Source organism: Hyperolius riggenbachi, chromosome 11 (assembly GCF_040937935.1).
Source record: "Hyperolius riggenbachi isolate aHypRig1 chromosome 11, aHypRig1.pri, whole genome shotgun sequence".
Classification (NCBI taxonomy): Eukaryota; Metazoa; Chordata; class Amphibia; order Anura; family Hyperoliidae; genus Hyperolius; species Hyperolius riggenbachi.
The window spans coordinates 190,553,518-190,573,484 of record NC_090656.1 but is presented as its reverse complement, the minus strand read 5'-3'; the positions used below and the strand labels follow the sequence as shown (position 1 = coordinate 190,573,484).

The 19,967-nt window shown below is 47.8% G+C and overlaps 1 protein-coding gene across 1 annotated transcript in view; it reads right to left on the bottom strand.

Moving 5' to 3' along the window:
• The window catches only part of LOC137537653 (transmembrane protein 272-like), a 78,043-nt gene extending 69,972 nt beyond the window's left edge, over positions 1–8,071 (bottom strand). The window contains exon 1 of the mRNA XM_068259562.1: positions 7,957–8,071. The gene's annotated coding sequence lies outside the window, so the exon portion shown is untranslated. The remainder of the gene's footprint in view (positions 1–7,956) is intronic.
• Positions 8,072–19,967: the final 11,896 nt, after the last annotated feature.

The window sequence follows — 19,967 nt, the reverse complement described above, 5'->3', positions numbered from 1 at the left end:
CTTTAATAATAATATATACTTGAAGAAAAGGCAAGTGAGGCACTAATTGTTGCAATAGAAAATACCTTTCAATCCATGGTGGTATGGCACATCAGGGTACACAGTGGGGGTGAGGGAAGCCTGACAGCTGTTTCGCTTTAAACCAAAGCTTCCTCAGAGGCCAATAGAAAGAACCTTTCTTTCTATTGGCCTCTGAGGAAGCTTTGGTTTAAAGCGAAACAGCTGTCAGGCTTCCCTCACCCCCACTGTGTACCCTGATGTGCCATACCACCATGGATTGAAAGGTATTTTCTATTGCAACAATTAGTGCCTCACTTGCCTTTTCTTCAAGTATATGCTTTGATTACCTCTGGGTGCACAATTGGGTATGAAATACTTAATCCGGTGACCCAGCAACTGCTTTGGCAGGCATCTAGTGCCAGTCTGCCTTCTCCTACATATCACTTTAATACTAATGTTGGAAAAAAACAAAACAAAAAAACCCCCTGCAAAATATGTCCAAATTAGGCCTTACAATAGGAATACTTCTTTGGCATAAAACTACAGGATCTTTTCAAAAAATTAGTATATTGTGATAAAGTTCATTATTTTCTGTAATGTACTGATAAACATTAGACTTTCATATATTTTAGATTCATTACACACAACTGAAGTAGTTCAAGCCTTTTATTGTTTTAATATTAATGATTTTGGCATACAGCTCATGAAAACCCCAAATTCCTATCTCAAAAATTAGCATATTTCATACGACCAATAAAAGAAAATTGTTTTTAAAACAAAAATTAAAAAAAAAAAAAAGTCAACCTTCCAATAATTATGTTCAGTTTTGCACTCAATACTTGGTCGGGAATCCTTTTGCAGAAATGACTGCTTCAATGCGGCGTGGCATGGAGGCAATCAGCCTGTGGCACCGCTCAGGTGTTATGGAGGCCCAGGATGCTTCGATAGCGGCCTTAAGCTCATCCAGAGTGTTGGGTCTTGTGTCTCAACTTTCTCTTCACAATATCGCACATATTGGGCTCGATTCACAAAGCGGTGCTAACCGAGTTAGAGACTTTAGGCGTGATAACCATTGCACCACGCTGGTGAAAAGCCAGTTTAGGCGTGATAAGTTTAGGAGTGATAAGTTTAGATCGCGCCCAAAGTCCCGCACGCAAAGCAGCGCCATTAACTCTATGCGAAGTGCACCAGACTTTGCTAGCACAAAACTTTTGATCAGCTGTGCACTGCGGTGCTAACCCAGTTGGTGCTTAAAAACTTATGATGCCTAAACTTATCACACCTATACTCAGTTTAGGCATGATAAAGGGCTTTTCACCAGCGTGCTAACTGTTAGCACCGCTTTGTGAATCAGGCCCATTCTCTATGGGGTTCAGGTCAGGAGAGTTGGCAGGCCAATTGAGCACAGTGATACCATGGTCAATAAACCATTTACCAGTGGTTTTGGCACTGTGAGCAGGTGTCATGTCGTAGTGAAAAATGAAATCATCTCCATAAAGCTTTTCAGCAGATGGAAGCATGAAGTGCTCCAAAATCTCCTGATAGCTAGCTGCATTGACCTTGCCCTTGATAAAACACAGTGGACCAACACCAGCAGCTGACATGGCACCCCAGACCATCACTGACTGTGGGTACTTGACACTGGACTTCAGGCATTTTGGTATTTCCCTCTCCCCAGTCTTCCTCCAGACTCTGGCACCTTGATTTCCGAATGACATGTAAAAGTTGCTTTCATCCGAAAAAAGTACTTTGGAACACTGAGCAACAGTCCAGTGCTGCTTCTCTGTAGCCCAGGTCACGCTCCTCTGCCGCTGTTTCTGGTTCAAAAGTGGGTTCATGCTTCCATCTGCTGAAAAGCTTTATGGAGATGAAGATTTCATTTTTCAGCACAATCTGGCACCTGCTCACAGTGCCAAAACCACTGGTAAACGGTTTACCGACCATGGCATTACTGTGCTCAATTGGCCTGCCAACTCTCCTGACCTGAACCCCATAGAGAATCTGTGGGATATTGTGAAGAGAAAGTTGAGAGACGCAGGACCCAACACTCTGGATGAGCTTAAGGCCGCTATTGAAGCATCCTGGGCCTCCATAACACTTGAGCAGTGCCACAGGCTGATTGCCTCCATGCCACGCCGCATTGAAGCAGTCATTTCTGCAAAAGGATTCCCGACCAAGTATTGAGTGCATAACTGAACCTAATTATTTGAAGGTTGACTTTTTTTGTTTTAAAAACACTTCTCTTTTATTGGTCGGATGAAATATGCTAATTTTTTTGATAGAAATTTTGAGGGTACTTATCCGTTAGCCGGGCGCATCCGGCAGGTGGCGCTAATTACTATTTCCCCTCCAGGCCGACATGGATAGTAGGGAAAGATGTAACTCTGGTGGAGTTTTGTCGCCACCTAGAGGATGCGCCCGGCTAACGGATAAGTACCATTTTGAGTTATCATCATCAATGTTAAAACAATAAAAGGCTTGAACTACTTCAGTTGTGTGTAATGAATCTAAAATATACGAAAGTCTAATGTTTATCAGTACATTACAGAAAATAATGAACTTCATCACAATATGCTAATTTTTTTAGAAGATCCTGTATATTATAGCATGAAAAATGTTCATCTTGCTTACTTTGAATATCCTCTTCCAGATCCAAGTTATTGAAATCTACGCCCCGTTTACTGCCGCTTATCCCTGCCAGGGAGTAGATTGCAACACGTCGCGTGGTTCCTTCGCTCTGTCATCGCTGCACTTCGCACACTCAGCTGTCTAATTAATGACATCTGAGCTCTGTACACCAGACAGGAGCCAATTTCATCGGCTTCTAACTCTGATCACTAAACTAATCTCAGTGATCACAGAACGCATTCAGAGGGAAATAAAAGCTCTGATCCTTAAAGCAGAGGAGTACTCTAGCACAGTCCTCCCCAACCCTGTCCTCAAGGCCCAACAGTGCATGTTTTGTGGAAATCCACAGAGGTTGTTAAAGAGAACCCGAGGTGTGTTTCAAAAAGGTGATCTGAATACAGAGGCTGGATCTGCCTATACAGCCCAGCCTCTGTTGGTATTCCAAACCCCCCTAATGTCCCCCTGCACTCTGAAATCAGACATAGATCACAGCCGTGCTGTGAGGCTGTGTTTACATCTGTAGTGTCAGTCTCGGCTGCTCCCCCGCCTCCTGCAGAGCTCCGGTCCCTGCCTCCCTCCCCTCTAATCAGCGAGGAAGGAAGGGAGGCAGGCGGGGACCGAAGTTCTGCAGGAGGCGGGGAGAGCAGCAGACTGACACTATAGAGAGAAACGCAGCCGCTGCGACACACTGTGTGTCGACAGCACGGTTGTGATTTATCAGGGATTGCAGAGTGCAGGGGGACCTTAGGGGGGTTTGGAATACCAACAGAGGCTGGGCTGTATAGGCAGATCCAGCCTCACTATGCAGATCACATTCTTCAAACCCAGCTCGGGTTCTCTTTAATCAGCTCTGCTCAGGCACAAAATTACCACACCTGTGCACCTGTTTGTGGTTTTCTGCAAAACATGCACTGTTGGTGGGCCTTGAGGACAGGGTTGGGGAATTGTGCTCACATACGGTTGCTGAAGTAATTCTCTGGACTGAGCTCTGTGCAAACTTGGGGGCTGCAGCATTTTTTAGATTTCTGAGACATTTCTGCCTCAATGTTAAAAAGGGTCTCCGAGCTCTAATTAAAATCTGAATTTACCTGGGGCTTTCTCCAGCCCACCGTAGGTCGGGAGGTCCCTCGAAGTCCATCTGGCTCTTCTCCCAGGGCCTGGTCAGAAATGGCTCCCCGGCGGCTCCCGGCGACACTTGGCCAGAGTGTCGGGCTCCTCTTCCTGAAAGGTGACATCAATCGTCACCACGCCAGCCGACCGCCTCATCACGGCAGCTGGCGTGACAGTACGGCACATGCCCGATTAAACCGCGCATGCTACACAAAAACCGCTAGGCATGTTTAGAAAAGTCTCTGTGAGAAAACGTGGAAAAGCCGCTGCGTGCGCTCAGAGCAAGGCGGCTGATTCCGCGTCCAACGCGGCGGTTTGCACGCGTAGGCCTACATCTGCCAGTATGGCTGAACGCGGATAAACCGCCGTATGCCTTGATAGCGGTGCGGCGGGCTCCGCGTCGAGTGGTACGCAAGACATGTCTGGTGTGGCTGGGACTGATAGTCCACACAGGTTCAGAAGGACGTGCGCGCGCGTTGAGAGGCAGAACTTTTATGACAGCCAGAAAGGAGTCAGCTGACCAAGCCGGTCAGCTGACGATTGTACCAGTTCCCATTGGTCCAGCACTTAGGGGAGGCGCTGGAGAGCGCTGGGCTATATATATGCTGGGTGCTGGTCATTCACTGGTTGTCTGCCGTTGCGATCACTACGTGGAAGCACTCAGACCTTATTGTCAGAATCTGTGTTATCTTTCTGTTATACTTCAGACTAGTTCCAGGGTGTTGATGATCACGGAGCTCACACCCAAGACTAGGCATGGTTTATTATCTGTTATGACTTTCTGCTTTCCTGACCACTCTTCTGTTCAGTGATTTGGTACTTCGCTATATCTGATACTCTGTTGCCAAACCCTGCTTGCCTTAGGATTACCAAATCAGCCTCCTGTCTTTGTACTTTGTATGTCCGTGTGTTGCCGACCTGGCTTGTCCGACCTTGAGAGCTATCTCCCCAGTTAAGCGATAGTTCACAGATCAGTCAGTGACATCCTCCTATTAGTGTCACTCACGCTCTGGTCCTTCCCTCTCCCAGTCTGACTCCTCCCTGCGGGAGAGTCTCAGGCTTCGGAAAGGTACTTACTCTAGCAGTATTCCTTACTGCCTTGTACCTGTCCTCCTGGTATTGTTCTCAAAGTATTACTGCTACACCAAACACTCATATCTCTCAGGTGTCCAGAGGTTAGTAATATATCTGATTATCGGTGATACTGCAGATCATCAATAATCGGGTATATATATCTGTATTTTTGGTGATACTGCAGATCACCAATAATCAGATCCTCTCTGTGTTACACCGATCGTTACAGTCTCTAAACATGCCTAGAATCGCTCTGAAATCTGCTTTAAAGACTTCTAGCGTTTTGCAGATCTGCTAGAGGTTTTTGGTGTGCACTGGGCTGGGCCTGTTATTTAGCTCATAGCAGCTGCGAACCTGGGGTGAAAAACCAATTAACCTACCACACTGTAGTAAGTATTTTCTCATTTAACAGTCTAATTCACTAAGACATCTCTAGGCAAAAGGTCAGGGGCTGCAAACTGACTTCTGTTACCAGACAATGTTAACCTGGATCCTATTAGAAACTAGTGTCATATTAGGTCATAGAGAGGGTTGCTAAATAGGGCACCCAGAGCAAAAGCGTATTTTGTTTGAATATCAAATTCTGCATTAAATCTGTGACGGTATAGAGAACTCTCTCTCAGAGCTTTAAATCTCATGATCATAAGTTAGAGAGTCACTGTAGTGACATATAGTAAGTTATTCCTTTACCCACTTTTACCTTTATTATCCTGGATTCAGTATCAGAACCACTTCCTATACTTTTATATTGTTGTATGTCATCCCAGTGATGCTTAGCCTAGGCTATTTAGCTATAAGGAATTCTTCTCCCAGAACATTCTGGGAGACCAGGGCCCATATGCAATTCACTATTTCTCCTAGGTGATATTTTCACAACTTGTAAATAAAATGCTTTTCAAACCACCAGCAAGCAAGAAAAAACTCAAAATCATCAATAAGTTCAGTCTCACCTACTTTTTGGTAATTTTCAATTGCAAAGTGCCGAAAAAGCATTTTAAATACAAGATGAATAAAAATTCTCATAGAAGAGAAAAAAAAAAAAAAAAGACGTACTTGCATATGGGCACAGGTGTTATTTCTACTGTCTTTGGAACAAGCAAACAATCCACAGAGAAGCAAATGACTGCGCTAAAGATGTCAGCACCCGTGATACATTTTAGAAAGTAAATCGGGGAGAGGAAAGGGGGAGAAAAGATTTTACAATGGGCATACACTGAATAAATAATGATAAAAACACACACACACACACACACACACACACACACACCACACACACACACACACCTCATTAAAGCCAATGGGTACCGCTATAAAAAAAAAGTCAGATACTCACCTAAGGAGAGGGAAGGCTCGGTCCTAATGAGCCTTCCCTCTCCTCTCCCGGTGCCCTCGGTGCTGCGCTGGCTCCCCCGTTCGCGTCCGCCGGGACTTCGGAGGTCTTCGGGAGCACTCGGGCTTCCGAAGACGGGCCGCTCCATACTACACACGCGCGATTGCGTCATAGAGGGCGCTCGCCCATGCGTAGTATGGAGCGGCCCCGTCCTCGGGAGCCCGAGCGCTCCCGAAGGCTTTCGAAACATCCCTTCGGCTGCGGAAGTGGCAGTATTTGACCGAACTGGTTGAATACTGCCACGGGGGATCCTGCGCGGGACCGGGCACCGGGAGAGGAGAGGGAAGGCTCATTAGGACCGAGCCTTCCCTCTCCTTAGGTGAGTATCTGACTTTTTTTTTTTTAAACGGTAAACATTCACTTTAATTAAGTTATTTTCAATAAAGTTCTTCTTTAAAAGGCCACATTAGCAACTCGGGTGTTATTTCTACTGTCTTCAGAACAAGACAAGACAAGACAAATAACATTTATATTGCGCTTTTCTCCTTGCGGACTCAAAGCGCCAAGAAAACAAGCATTCTGCAGAGAAGCACCTGCCAGCGCTAAAGAGGTCAGCACCCGTGATCAATTTCAGAATGCAAATCAGATTTGACAATGGGCGTAAACGGAATAAATCATTTTAAAAGAATTACTGTAAAAATAATAAGCAATTTTATTGAGGCCTTGCGTACTGCTGCCTGTATTTTGCCCACAAGCGCAGAGCTGATCCCATCACTGTCAATGGAAAGGGATCAGCAGAGCAGCGGGTAGCGCCGCAGATGGCGTGTGATCCTACGCGTTGCGTTCTGATCGCACTGCCATCTGCGCTGAGTAGATGTGAACGAGGCCTAATTGGGTTATTTTCAGCGCAGTTCTTCTTAAAAGGGCCACATTAATAATTCCAACCTTCCACAAAAAAAAACAAAAAAAAAGTGTAAATCCTTGTTTTATCCGATAGATTTATTTTACAATCGTATTATTTCTCTGGGCAGAAAGAAAAATATCCTTAATGCTGGGAATACACGGCTCGATTTTGAGCCATTACGATGGCTCGATAGATAATTACCGACATGTCCGATCTCCCGCCCGATCGTTTCGCCGCTCGATTCCAGTGAATGGAACAGGATACGAAAAAACGAGCAGAAGAGAATTGACTGCAGAACCGAGCCGTGTATGCACAGCATTACTCAAACCTACAGATCTATCTAATCATGATCAGCATGATAATTATTGTGTGATCCTCCATGAGATAATCCCTTATACCATTCCTTTATCGTTGCGCTACAGATAAGCAGTGATGGAAAACAGCCCTTGCTGTTATAACATAGTTTAAAAAAAACCTGACCTTTTAAAATTCCAACAATTCAGAGGTCTGACACTGGAGAGCAGCTTTCCTCTGCAGTGCATCAACCCTGCCAACATAAGCTATCCCAGCAACCACTCCCTGCTGCTTTCCCATCATAACTAAACTAACTATATGAAGTTATCACAACTAGTAGACTATAGTGAGAACATCCCATCCCATTAGTTCCCTGTGAGGCCCTGGTGAATAGAGAATCCCCCAGCAATCTCTGCACTGACTTCATCCTGCAGGATCTTGCCTGCCTACTGCTAGTAGGTTAATAAACACAAACTATGTTTCCTAATAGAATTGCAATGCTGGCTTGTGCAGACCAGCAGCAGAGTGCTGCAGTGCTCTGTATGTGTAATGATGAGCCTCTATAGCAGTGTGTATGATAGGAGGAAAGCATAACATGAAAAACTCATGTCCTCACCTTATTAGAGAGCACAGTCCCGGGAAACACACTGGTCCCTCCCTTTGGCTGCCTGTGTCTGTTATAGTCCAGGCATAGCGATGATGGAAGCGAGAACAGCTGCAGGCCCTTCCCAGGGACGTCCTTCTCACTGCAGTGGGAAGAAAGGGGCGGGCACAGAGATATTAGTCTGGGTCCTGGGATGGGATCCAGTTCAGCTCATGTTAGCACTACTACTTTCACCGTATAGCTGCTGAGAGACGGGAAACTGCATGTGAAGCGCTGTGTTTACCACCTCAGCTGCAGATTATAGCATGTGCTGTCTATTCAATCAGCCACATGCCTGACACTGAGATAGCTATGGAAGCATAAACTAAAGGGCACCAGTAGCAAATTAACCAGAAAAATGAAACTTTCCACCTTTCAATATCAATGCTCTCTGCTGCTAAACTTTTCTGTTCGATTTTTTAATTTGAATGTGAAGTGATTCAAAAACAAAGTTATAAGGCTTTGGATTCCATTCCATAGAACTTTTGGAGCCCTCTCATGGTGTCCTCACTCTTCAGTTCAAATTTGCTGCCTCCGGGAGCCCTTCAGAAGCACTGGTGGCCAAGAGTGTTTCCGGAGACAGGCGACTCCGTACTGCGAATGCGCGAGCTCATGCATGCCCAGTATGGAGCTGCCCATCTTTGGATGCTTCCTGAACCTTCTGAAGGCTTATTCTATGAGTTGGCCAAATACCTGCTGGGTCAAGGAAACCATGAGAGGACTTAGGTTATGTTCACAGTGGGACATTATTGTCCTGCGTTATAAAGTCATTATAATTAGAGATGGCTCGAACCTCCGATTTTCGGTTCACAAACCTCGAACTTCAGAAAAAGTTTGCGAACTTGCAAACTTTTCGAACCGCAATAGACTTCAATGGGCAGGTGAACTTGAAAAACTACAAACACTGTTTCTGGCCACAAAAGTGATGGAAAAGATGTTTCAAGGGGTCTAACACCTGGCGGGGGGCATGGCGGATTGGGATACATGGCAAAAGTCCTGGGGCAGGGCAGGATTTACCATTAGGCACTGTAGGCACATGCCTACAGGCGCCTGATGATGGAAAGGCGGCTCACTGCCCTCCCCGAGTGTCTCTCTTCCTCCCTTCTTCCCTATGCAGAGTCCTGATGAGAGTGTAAATGAGAGGTTACTCACCCATCTCTCAGCATTCCACTGACGAGATTTCCTTTCCTAGGGGCACTTGTAGCTACTTAATATTGAGGGTACGTCTGGCTACCTAACACTAAGGGGCACCTGTAGCTGCCTATGACAGGCAAGGGAAGTTAGGGAGAAGTGACAGCTGGGCCAGCCAGAAAACTTGCAGTAGAGTTTGGTGGGGGTTTGAAACGTTCATGGAGGGCGGAGTCTAGGGTGCCATGACATCTGTGCCTATAGGCTCCTGTGAGGTAAATCCGAGCCTGTCCTGGGGAAAATTACGGATTTGCCGCACAGCAGGGTTATAATCCCTAAAAGGCAGAAATCACATTGCATCGCTAAATTGGAGGTCTAAAGTGCTTGAAAACATCTTGCGTGTGTATACATGGATCAGCAGTTAGTGTAAGTAGTGTATTTCTTCACACTGATAGACCAAACTCACTGTGTAACGCACCGCAAACAGCTGTGTGTGTAGTAAGGGCCGTGCTGGACTGGTGCGCACGATGGCGAGAGTGCAGGCGATGGCGGTTTTCAAGCCCATATGGTCGGGCTGAGGTAGCTCAATGACAGAACAACTGTCCACATTGGCTATCATTCATAAACTTGCTGGCGGTAAGGAGAACCAGTGCGGGAGAATAGCGCCGTCGGTAGTTTAGCCTTCTGGGTGGTCATTCATAAAAATTGTGCCTGGTGCGATAGCAGTGCGGAGGTTTTCTGGAGAATGGTGTCGGTAGGCGGGCGGTAGGCATGCGGAAACAGAAAAGCTGCCCGATTCCCTCCGTGCGCTGCTCTCTCTTCTGCTGCTTGGGAGGCCCGTCCCATTCACTTACAAGTACTCCGCAAGCTTCCCGCTACATCCAGGGGATTGGTAATCCCCTTCCACATACCGCTATGCAGAAATGTTCATGAATGGACATTTTGCTACTTTTTCTGGATAACTGCGTATTAACACCGCACAAGGCGGTAGGTTATCACTCTGCACGGGAATGTCAGCTCCGCATGCGGAAAGAGACTTTATAAATTTACATTTTGCAATGTGGTCGGTAAAGTCAGTGGTATTAAGCATTTCCGCATGCGGGAATGCTTTATGAATGATATCCAATGAAGCAACAACCTTATTATCTTGGGTCAGGTGTGCCCCCAACACACTTATATAGCCGGCGGTCATTGCTTTATTGTGATACGCAAGCCCCTTCACCGCGGCAAGGTAACGATCACGAAGGGGAATTGACATGTATATGCCTTTTGTTTTGTTGTTTTCAGTGCAGGCAGAAAAATTAGGCAGGCATATACACGCACCAGAAAAAAATTGTTGTTTTCGTTAGCGGCAGCTGCTAGCAGCGGCCTTAAAAATTCAGGAATCTGGTCTGGACCCTGTTGGTGGTGGCGGAGAAGGCAGTCAAGTGGCCTGCAGGCAGAGATGCTGTGTGGGGACTGACTTAGTCTTGTGGCAGGCAACAGTGGCCGGCAGGCAGAGATGCTGTGTGGCGACTGACTTAGTCTTCGGGCAGGCAGTCACACGGCGTGCAGGCAGCGATGCTGTGTGTGGGGACTGACTTAGTCTTCGGGCAGGCAGTAGCCCTCCGGGATCCATGCCTCATTCATTTTGATAAAGGTGAGGTACTGAACACTTTTTTGACCTGACTGCTGGTGGTATAATACAAAGTGCAGTCACACAGAGGCAGTGAAAGGTATGCACTGAATGTGCTGGACCTGGCACAGTACAGCAATTAGCAAGGGCCGATTCCGCAGAATAGAGATTTCCGCGATTCCGGTCGGAAATTGGCAATTCCGTTCCGTTGAACCAGAACGGAAAAGCTATAGCGCTTATCGGAAATAGAGGAATTTCTATGCGGAATTCCGTCGGTTATTTAAACAGAAGCGTGTAAAAGCTGTATTAGCCAATCAGAAGTATCGGAAGGGATAGAGAAGCTGAAAACATGCTGATTTCTGCATTAAAAACTGAATTTCTGCACTAATTAGAGTCTTAACAAAAACCAACCAATCCTACGTTAGCAACCAGCTCCTAGCAACCTATCGTGAGCTATCCCACCTATTTTGTATATAAAAGAGGTGTGGCAGTCACAAAGCTTGTGGGTTTCAGTCTGGTGTTGGAGAGAGAGGAGAGACAGACCCATATTAGTAGTTTCAACATAAAACAATAGTCTTTTTAAAGACTGTATATAAAACAAAAAAGTCATTTTAAAGACTGTGAGAGAGAATTAGATTCAGTGCGAGCTATTATTAGTAGTAGCTAGGTGTATTTGTGAGAGAATGACAGTAGATTGTTAGTTTGAGTGATAGATTGTAGTATAGTGTACTAGTAGTTGCTGTGTGGAGAGGGTTAGACAGAGCCAGCCAGGCCGCAGGCTTAGTGTTTGACAGAGTGAGAGAGTTAGGTGGTGATTGATTAGTAGAGATGGCCCGAACAGTTCGACCGCAAACTTATTTGCGCAAACTTCCGTGGTTCGCGTTCGCAAATGAACAAGAACCTTATGGCGGTTCGACCCGCCTCCTATACTACATCATTAGGGTCAACTTTGACCCTGTATATCACAGTCAGCAGGCACATTGTAGCCAATCAGGCTACATTCCCTCCTGGAGGCCCTCCCCCCCCCCCCCTTTTAAAAGGCAGGCAGCGTCAGCCTTTTCACTCACTCGTGTGGCTGCAGTAATTAGAGAAGGGAGAGCTGCTGTAGAGAGAGCTATAGGGAATGTCACAGGAGCCCTGGTGGCTGGAATGCGAAATGCCTTCCAAACGGTTCCAGCGCACAGATCGTGCAAACTGTGGTCGCAGTCAATGCGCAAAAACCGTTGGGAATTGGCCGCAGACAAACCAGAAGGGAGCCTGTGGGTTACGGAAATACACTCTACACACTATTTCAGGGTATATCTGCCACCACCACTGGTATGGGCCAGTGGTCCCTACCGACTGACTGACTGATCCTGCAAATAAAACGGTTAAAACACGCTGTATCCTGTCTAGATATCGATAATAGTAGTGACTCCTCAGAGACCTGAGTTCAGTTTCTGTGTATGGCTGTATAGCAGGTGTAGCAGAACAGTAAACGACTTTGATAAACTCTTTATTTACGTGCAATATAAATATTTAATATATACAGAAAATCGTTAAAATCAACAATTATGGAGACAAATGATAACACAGTATAAAATAAACTAATAAGGATAAAAAATACTTAGATTTGTGGAAAGATGTCCTTTTGCGGGAAAAACTTGTAGAGTTCCTTTTGTTTCAGTTCAAAGTTCAGACCAAGTGGATGCCAGCATATCTTCAAGCTGGCACAGATGTGATCAAGATGGTGTTTCAAGGTGAAGGACACCTGCGTTTCAGCCTGTCAATAGTTTTATCACCCATCGCTGAGGGAGTGGCTATGACAGGCACAAGTCCAGCCTCGGGAGGATGGAGCAGGGGCTGTCCCATCCTCACAGACCCTCAGACTGGCAGAATTCTAATTCAGCCCGTCTTGGGGTGCACGTGGGGGCAGTTAAAACCTATACCGCATATTCACACTCAGCATGATTTTACGAATCCTAGAATATGAAATATGACAGGTCTATCATGAGAATTTACCCCCGTCTCTTCAAACCCACATTGCTATGAGAGTTTAGTGGACAGAGTTCTGGGAATTTCACAGAACCAGCACCGGGACTCATGCTACACTTTTCCCACATTTGGCGAAGCTGCCATCTCAGGAACCCCAGAAATATGACAGATCTAGAAAGTTATGTATTATGCTATGAGCCTCAGGTCATTCAGGGTGTGTGCTGGCAGCTGGCTTCCCTTTGATCCTTCCCAGGGAGCAAGGTGTCAAGACCTCCCGGAGATTTGTAGCCTGCCTGGCTGAATCTAGGCCTCCTTATCAGAGTGAAACAGCTGGCATATCCTCTGAGAGGGGCCCTTAGCTCTCCAGGGGGCCGGGGAACCAGCTTGTTACAGCTATGTGCTAAACACAATTAACTACCTTTCCCAGAACTGTCTATCTTAAAACCAAAGTTTGTCATTCTGAGCCCTGCAATAGATGTGCGATCGATTGCGATGATCAGAAACGACTGCTGGATCTGCAATTTTATGCGTTTTGGACGACCGGGCGTCGCCTGGCCTCACACCTCCCCCTTCCTGAGCTCTGCTCAGGGAGGTGTCACCAGGACGCCTTCCGTAGCAGCCATTGGCGCTGTTGGGTCGAGTTCCCCCTGACCCCGGGACAACCCATCGGCATTTGGTGTCGGCTGCCTGGCTGGCGGGTCTCGAGCTGCCGGTAGGGCGGGAAAACCCATTGGAGCCTGCGGCTCGGTTCACCTGGACAGGTCGCTGTCCGCTACCCTCAGGTTTGACCTGTCATGGACCGTTCGGGACAGGGCATTTGTGCCACTGCGTTCGGATGTGGTGTCTGCCAGGACTGCTGACAATGGGCAGTAGGTTGGGTAGGTCAACAGCCAGCCCCCGCAGGGTTTCCCTGCTAAGTGGCTGTGGACCTAAGGGAACCCCGCGGGAATCCCTGGACCTTCCCAGCTCCTGACAGACGGCACATGCTTTGCAGTATTTGGCTACATCCCTGTTCATCAAGGGCCAATAAAACTGTTTTCAAGTTCAGGCAAGTGTCTTGTGGACATCTGAGTACCCTGTCAGAGGAGTAACATGTGCGGATTCCAGCACATGTCCCCTGAACGCACTCGGGACCACACACCATTTGGTATTCGCATAGGGGGCTGTACAGACCCACTGTACAGTCTCCCACCTTCCCAGTACACCTTGAAAGCGGCCACATCTGTGAGGGACTCAGAGGCTTGCTGCCTGAGTGCCTCCAGGCTTGGGTCACGTTGTAGTGCCGCTGTGAGCACAGCGCTGTCAGTTTCAACCAGCTGGCCCATGACACATGAAGTCAGCGGCTGAAAGGTCTCTTCACTGGGGTCAGTACTGAACAAGGAGTTCAGTGCTGAGCCCACAATTCTGGCAGCACCCTGGGTGACTGCTAGTACAGGCACATCATTGTCATTACAATGATCAACATTCTTTACATCATTGACACATGCATTAATGACATTGACAGGTATACATTACACATTACAGACAGGTTGTACATTAAACTCAGGTACAGTTACATCATCACGACAGACAGTTTGTGCATCAAACTCAGGTGCCTTTGAAGCAGGCACTATTGAACCTGCTACCCTTGAACTGGGCACATTCAACCCACCTCCCCCTGGTGCCCCCCCCCCCAAGTGTATAAAGTACCTGTTGGTGAGTGGAGAGTCCGTCTCCTTCCGTGAGCGACAAGGCGGTTGTGGCAGGTTCTGATTGGACACAAGCTTGCCCAAATCAGTCCCCAGCAACACAGGGACTGGGAGATCCTTCACAACTCCAACAACCCTTTCTTGGACCCTTACCCCCCAGTCGAGCTTCTCTCTCGCTTGGGCTATGTGTAAAAGGGTGCCCTCTACTCCAGTAAGGGCAAGGGATCGGCTGGAGCTGATGCTCTCCTCTGGTACAAGGTGTGAGTGAACTAACGTGATGTCAGCTCCGGTGTCTCGAAATCCGGTGACAACCTTGTCGTTCACTCTAACAGGCTGCTGCTGGTCGATTCAGTCGCGGATTTCCTTTCCGCGGGCAAACAGAACAAAATCTGAGGATCCAGGCTGTGATTTGCTGGCTGGTTGCCTCTGCTGTGGGTGAGGTATAGGTGGTACAGGTGATACAGATGATCCCGGTGCTGTTGGTGTCTGCCTCCGCTCCGGACAGTCGAATTTCATGTGTCCGGGCTGGCGGCAGTAGTGACAGGTGACCCCCTCAGGTGCTGCAGGCCTGGGCGCAGCAGCTGCGCTGGGTGGCCTCTGTGGCGGATGGCTCACAGGGGCAGGAGAGTCTGCCAGAGTATTGGGCTGAACTCCCCTCCAGCTGGATGGTGCAGTTCTGCGTGTGTCAGGCACCCGGGTAGTCGCAAAAGTTTCAGCAAGGTCTGCAGCGACAGTTGCTGACGCAGGCTTGCGCTCCAGCACAAACTGTCATACATCAGCAGGGCAAATGTTCAGAAATTGTTCTAGGACTATCAAGTCCTCCAGGACATCATAAGACCCTTTGGTGAGGCCTAGAGTCCACTGGCGGAGTGTGGTGAGCAAGCTGCTGACCACATCTTGATAAGAGTCAGAAGATTTTTTCTGCCAGGACCTGAACTTTTTGCGATAGGCTTCTGGCGTCAGCTGGTATTTGGTAATGATAGCGTCTTTTATAGCGGCATAATCATTATCTTTCTCCGCAGGTAGCTCTGCGAAAGCATCAAGCGCTTTGTAGCGCAGCAAAGGTGTCAGATGTCTGGCCCACTGGTTTTGGGACAGACGATACTGACGGCATGCTTTTTCAAAAGATCGCAAAAACAAGTCAATGTCTGTGTCTTTCTCAATATTAGCAAAGTCAAATTTTGCACTTACGAGTGGTGCAGCTCCTTCAGCAGGGAGGCTGGGCGAAGAACTCCGGCTGGCCTATTGCACTTTTGCCATGTTTAGCTCATGCTGTCGTTGGTGCTCCCGTTTTCGCTCAGCGGCATCCCTCTCCACGTGGCGTTCTGCAGATTGGCGCTCCAACTGCGCTTGCATGTACTGCAGGTACTTTTGCAGGTCAGTGTCCATCAGCTTTCCTAATGCCAGCTGCATTACCGGGCAGAAACGGACAGTCCAGTACTGGCCGGTTCCGGGCGAGTACTTTCAGAAACTCTGAGATCGGGGTTCACACTGACAGTCTCCTGCGTAACTGTTGCCACATTGCCCGCAGGTTGCTCAACCTCTGTACGCTCAGGTTCTTCAGTCTCTGGTTTCCCTCGACGTGAGTCAGATGGGCCTGCGTCCACCTCAGCGGGCGCATCCAGCTCCCGCAGTTGCTGGACATCCCATTGAAACAAGTCATTTATCAGTTCCTGTTGTTTCTTGCGGCAGATGTCGATGCCTCTCGCTTGGCAAAGATTTTGCAGGTCTGCCACGCACATGTTCTTGTAGTTCCCGGGCATTTCCATGCCAAATAAAATAAAACTTTTAGGGAGGGGTACTGGCTACACAGTCTCTCTGTATATATAAAAAATATATTGCATTCCAGCTACACCAACGAATTAGTTCGTTTCTTGATAGCGCTAGCGCTATCTTAGATACTTTCAGCACAACACAGATCCCAATCACTGCCAAACACTGTCACAGGAGCCCTGGTAGCTGGAACGCGAAATGCCTTCCAAACGGTTCCAGCGCACAGATCGTGCAAACTGTGGTCGCAGTCAATGCGCAGAAACCGTTGGGAATTGGCAGCAGACAAACCAGAAGGGAGCCTGTGGGTTACGGAAATACACTCTACACACTATTTCAGGGTATATCTGCCACCACCACTGGTATGGGCCAGTGGTCCCTACCGACTGACTGACTGATCCTGCAAATAAAACAGTTAAAACACGCTGTATCCTGTCTAGATATCGATAATAGTAGTGACTCCTCAGAGACCTGAGTTCAGTTTCTGTGTATGGCTGTATAGCAGGTGTAGCGGAACAGTAAACGACTTTGATAAAGTCTTTATTTATGTGCAATATAAATAATTAATATGTACAGAAAATTGTTAAAATCAACAATTATAGAGACAAATGATAACACAGTATAAAAGAAACTAAAAGGGATAAAAAATACTTTCGATTTGTGGAAAGATGTCCTTTTGCGGGAAAAACTTGTAGAGTTCCTTTTGGCTATGACAGGCACAGGTCCAGCCTCGGGAGGATGGAGCAGGGGCTGTCCCATCCTTATAGATCCTCAGATTGGCAGAATTCTAGTTCAGCCCGTCTTGGGGTGCACATGGGGGCAGTTAATATATCGCATATTCACACTCATGCATGATTTTACGAATCCTAGTACATGAAATATGACAGGTCTATCATGAGAATTTACCCCCTGTCTCTTCAAACCCACATTGCTATGAGAGTTTAGGGGACAGAGTTCTGGGAATTTCACAGAACCAGCACCGGGACTCATGCTACACTTTCCCCACATTTGCGAAGCTGCCATCTCAGGAACCCTAGAAATATGACAGATCTGGGAAGTTATGGATTATGCTATGAGCCTCAGGTCATTCAGGGTGTGTGCTGGCAGCTGGCTTCCCTTTGATCCTTCCCAGGGAGCAAGGTGTCAAGACCTCCCGGGGATTTGTAGCCTGCCTGGCTGAATCTAGGCCTCCTTATCAGAGTGAAACAGCTGGCATATCCTCTGAGAGGGGCCATTAGCTCTCCAGGGGGCCGGGGAACCAGCTTGTTAAGCTAAGTACACACGGGGACAATTGTAGCTGTCGCTAGCACACGGGAGCGTAGGGATTAGCGATGCGGCGGAAGCTGTCGCCGAGGTTCCTCCCCCCCCGCCGGAAGCTCCGTGTGCTGTGTGTGGGTTGCTGTCGCTAGCCCGCATACACATGCGGGACTAGCGACAGTTCCGGCGAGGTTGCGGCGACAGCTGTAGTCGGCGATTGAACATGTCAATCGCCTGGCGACAGCTCCGACGGGCGACGGTTCGGGGCGCGCGTCATACACACGGGCGAACTGTCGCCGCAACACGCGCGTGCCACGTGGTTGCGGCGACGGCCGTACCCCGTGTGTATGAGCCTTTACAGCTATGTGCTAAACGCAATTAACTACCTTTCCCAGAACTGTCTATCTTAAAACCAAAGTTTGTCATTCTGAGCCCTGCAATAGATGTGCGATCGATTGCGGTGATCAGAAACGACTGCTGGATCTGCGATTTTTATGCATTTTGGACGACTGGACGTCGCCTGGCGTCACAGGGAAAGCTTAGTTAGGCTCTTGTAGGCTTGTTAACTTGCTCCTTGCTGATTCTTATTGCTAAAAAAGCACCCCTCAACAGCTCTTTTGAGAGCTAATCTTGTTCTTGTGAGCTATTATTTTTTTTTTTGTGTGTGTGGCCCACTTGCATTATATATATCCCTGTCAGTCAATCGCAACTGGCCTTTGACCCCTTAATTCCTACTGTGCCACTGCCAGGCCCAACACATTCAGTGACTAGCTGTGTGTGTGACAGGCAGCTGCACATTTGTAATCTTATCCCAATCACTGCACCTGTTCACTGTTCAGTGCACCTACCCACCTACCTACCTACGTGAGCGCAGTTAATACCACCAGTCATTGCACTTGTGTGTGTGTGTGTGTGTGTGGCAAGTGCACATTTGTAATACCCAGCAGAACTGCATATACCTACCTGTTGTTCAGTGCACCCACCTACCTACGTGAGCGCACGCAGTGTGATATTTAATACCACCAGTCACTGTACCTGTTCACGGTACGTGTGTGTGTGACAGGTGCACATTTGTAATACCCATCACTGCATATACATACCTGTTGTTCAGTGCACCCACCTACCCACGTGAGCGCACGCAGTGTGCTATTTAATACCACCAGTCACTGTACCTGATCACGGTACGTGTGTGTGTGACAGGTGCACATTTGTAATACCCATGACTGCATATACCTACCTATTATTCATTGCACCCACCTACCTACGTGAGCGCACGCAGTGTGATATACCACTCCATGCATACCTGTTAACTGCACCTGTGTGACTGCACATTGTATTAGTCAAGTGAATACCTTTCACTTCATCCCCCCCGATATGGACAAAACAGGTAGAGGCAGAGGCAGACCCAGAGGAAGGCCACCCGGCAGGTTTGTTCGAGGTCGTGCTGATGTGATTTCGTGCAGCCCTGGACCAAAGTACAGTGCTCAGAAGAAGGCACGGTCCCATCAACTCCCAAGATTGTCAGGACGTGACTATTTAACATAGAACACCTCATCTTCCGCAGCCACCAGCGCTACTACTAGCACCACATCCATTCCATTTGACACTTCTCAGGAGTTATTTGGTGGGGAAATCACTGATTCACAGCCACTACTGTTACAACAAGATGAAGGTGCTAAGCAAGTTACACCATCTCATATGTCTGAGTTAGGCGACACTATGTGTGAGGAGGAGGATGATGAAGTACCTGCTATTTGTGCAGTTTATGATGTGTCTGAGGCAAGCGAAGCTGAGGAGGATGATGACGATGATGACGATGATACGGATGTCACGTGGGATCCTAAGAGATAAGATGACCAAGGGGGCAGAGGGGGAGTCAGAGAGGATTAGGAGGAGACGAGTTCCTGAAAGAAGCAGGGGGAGCTCGTCATCAGATCAGCTGGTGGCAGTGTCCGGCGCCATGTATCGCCACCTATGTACAGCCAGCCAATATGCCCTTCAACGTCAGCTGCTGATGCCACCATAGTGCCATCACCCCAGGGGGGCTCAGCGGTTTGGAAATTTTTTAGTGTGTCTGCCGTAGATCAGAGCAATGCCATCGATTCTCTCTGCCTTCAAAAATTGAGCCGTGGAAAGGCCAACAGCCGCGTAGGGACAACTGCCTTATGAAGGCACATGGAGAACAGGCACAAACTGCAATGGGAAGAGCACCAGAGGAAAAGCAGCACACAAAAGAAAAGCCACGCTCCTTCTCCTCTTCCTCCTTCAGGTGCATCATCTTCAGCCTCTTTCTCTCTTGCACCTTCACAATCACAGCCACCCTCCACTCTGCCTCTCACCTTGAGCCAGGGGCGCCTCTAGCCATTTTGTCACTCCAGGCAAGAAAACCTGTGGCGCCCCCCCTCCTGCCTCCCTGGCACCCCCCCCCCCCCCCCACCACCCGTGAAAATTATTGTAATGCAGGAGTGTTTCACCAGGAAATAACCATAATGCGGCAATGTTTAACCTGAAAATAATTGTAATGTGGCAGCATTTCACCAGAAATTAACAGA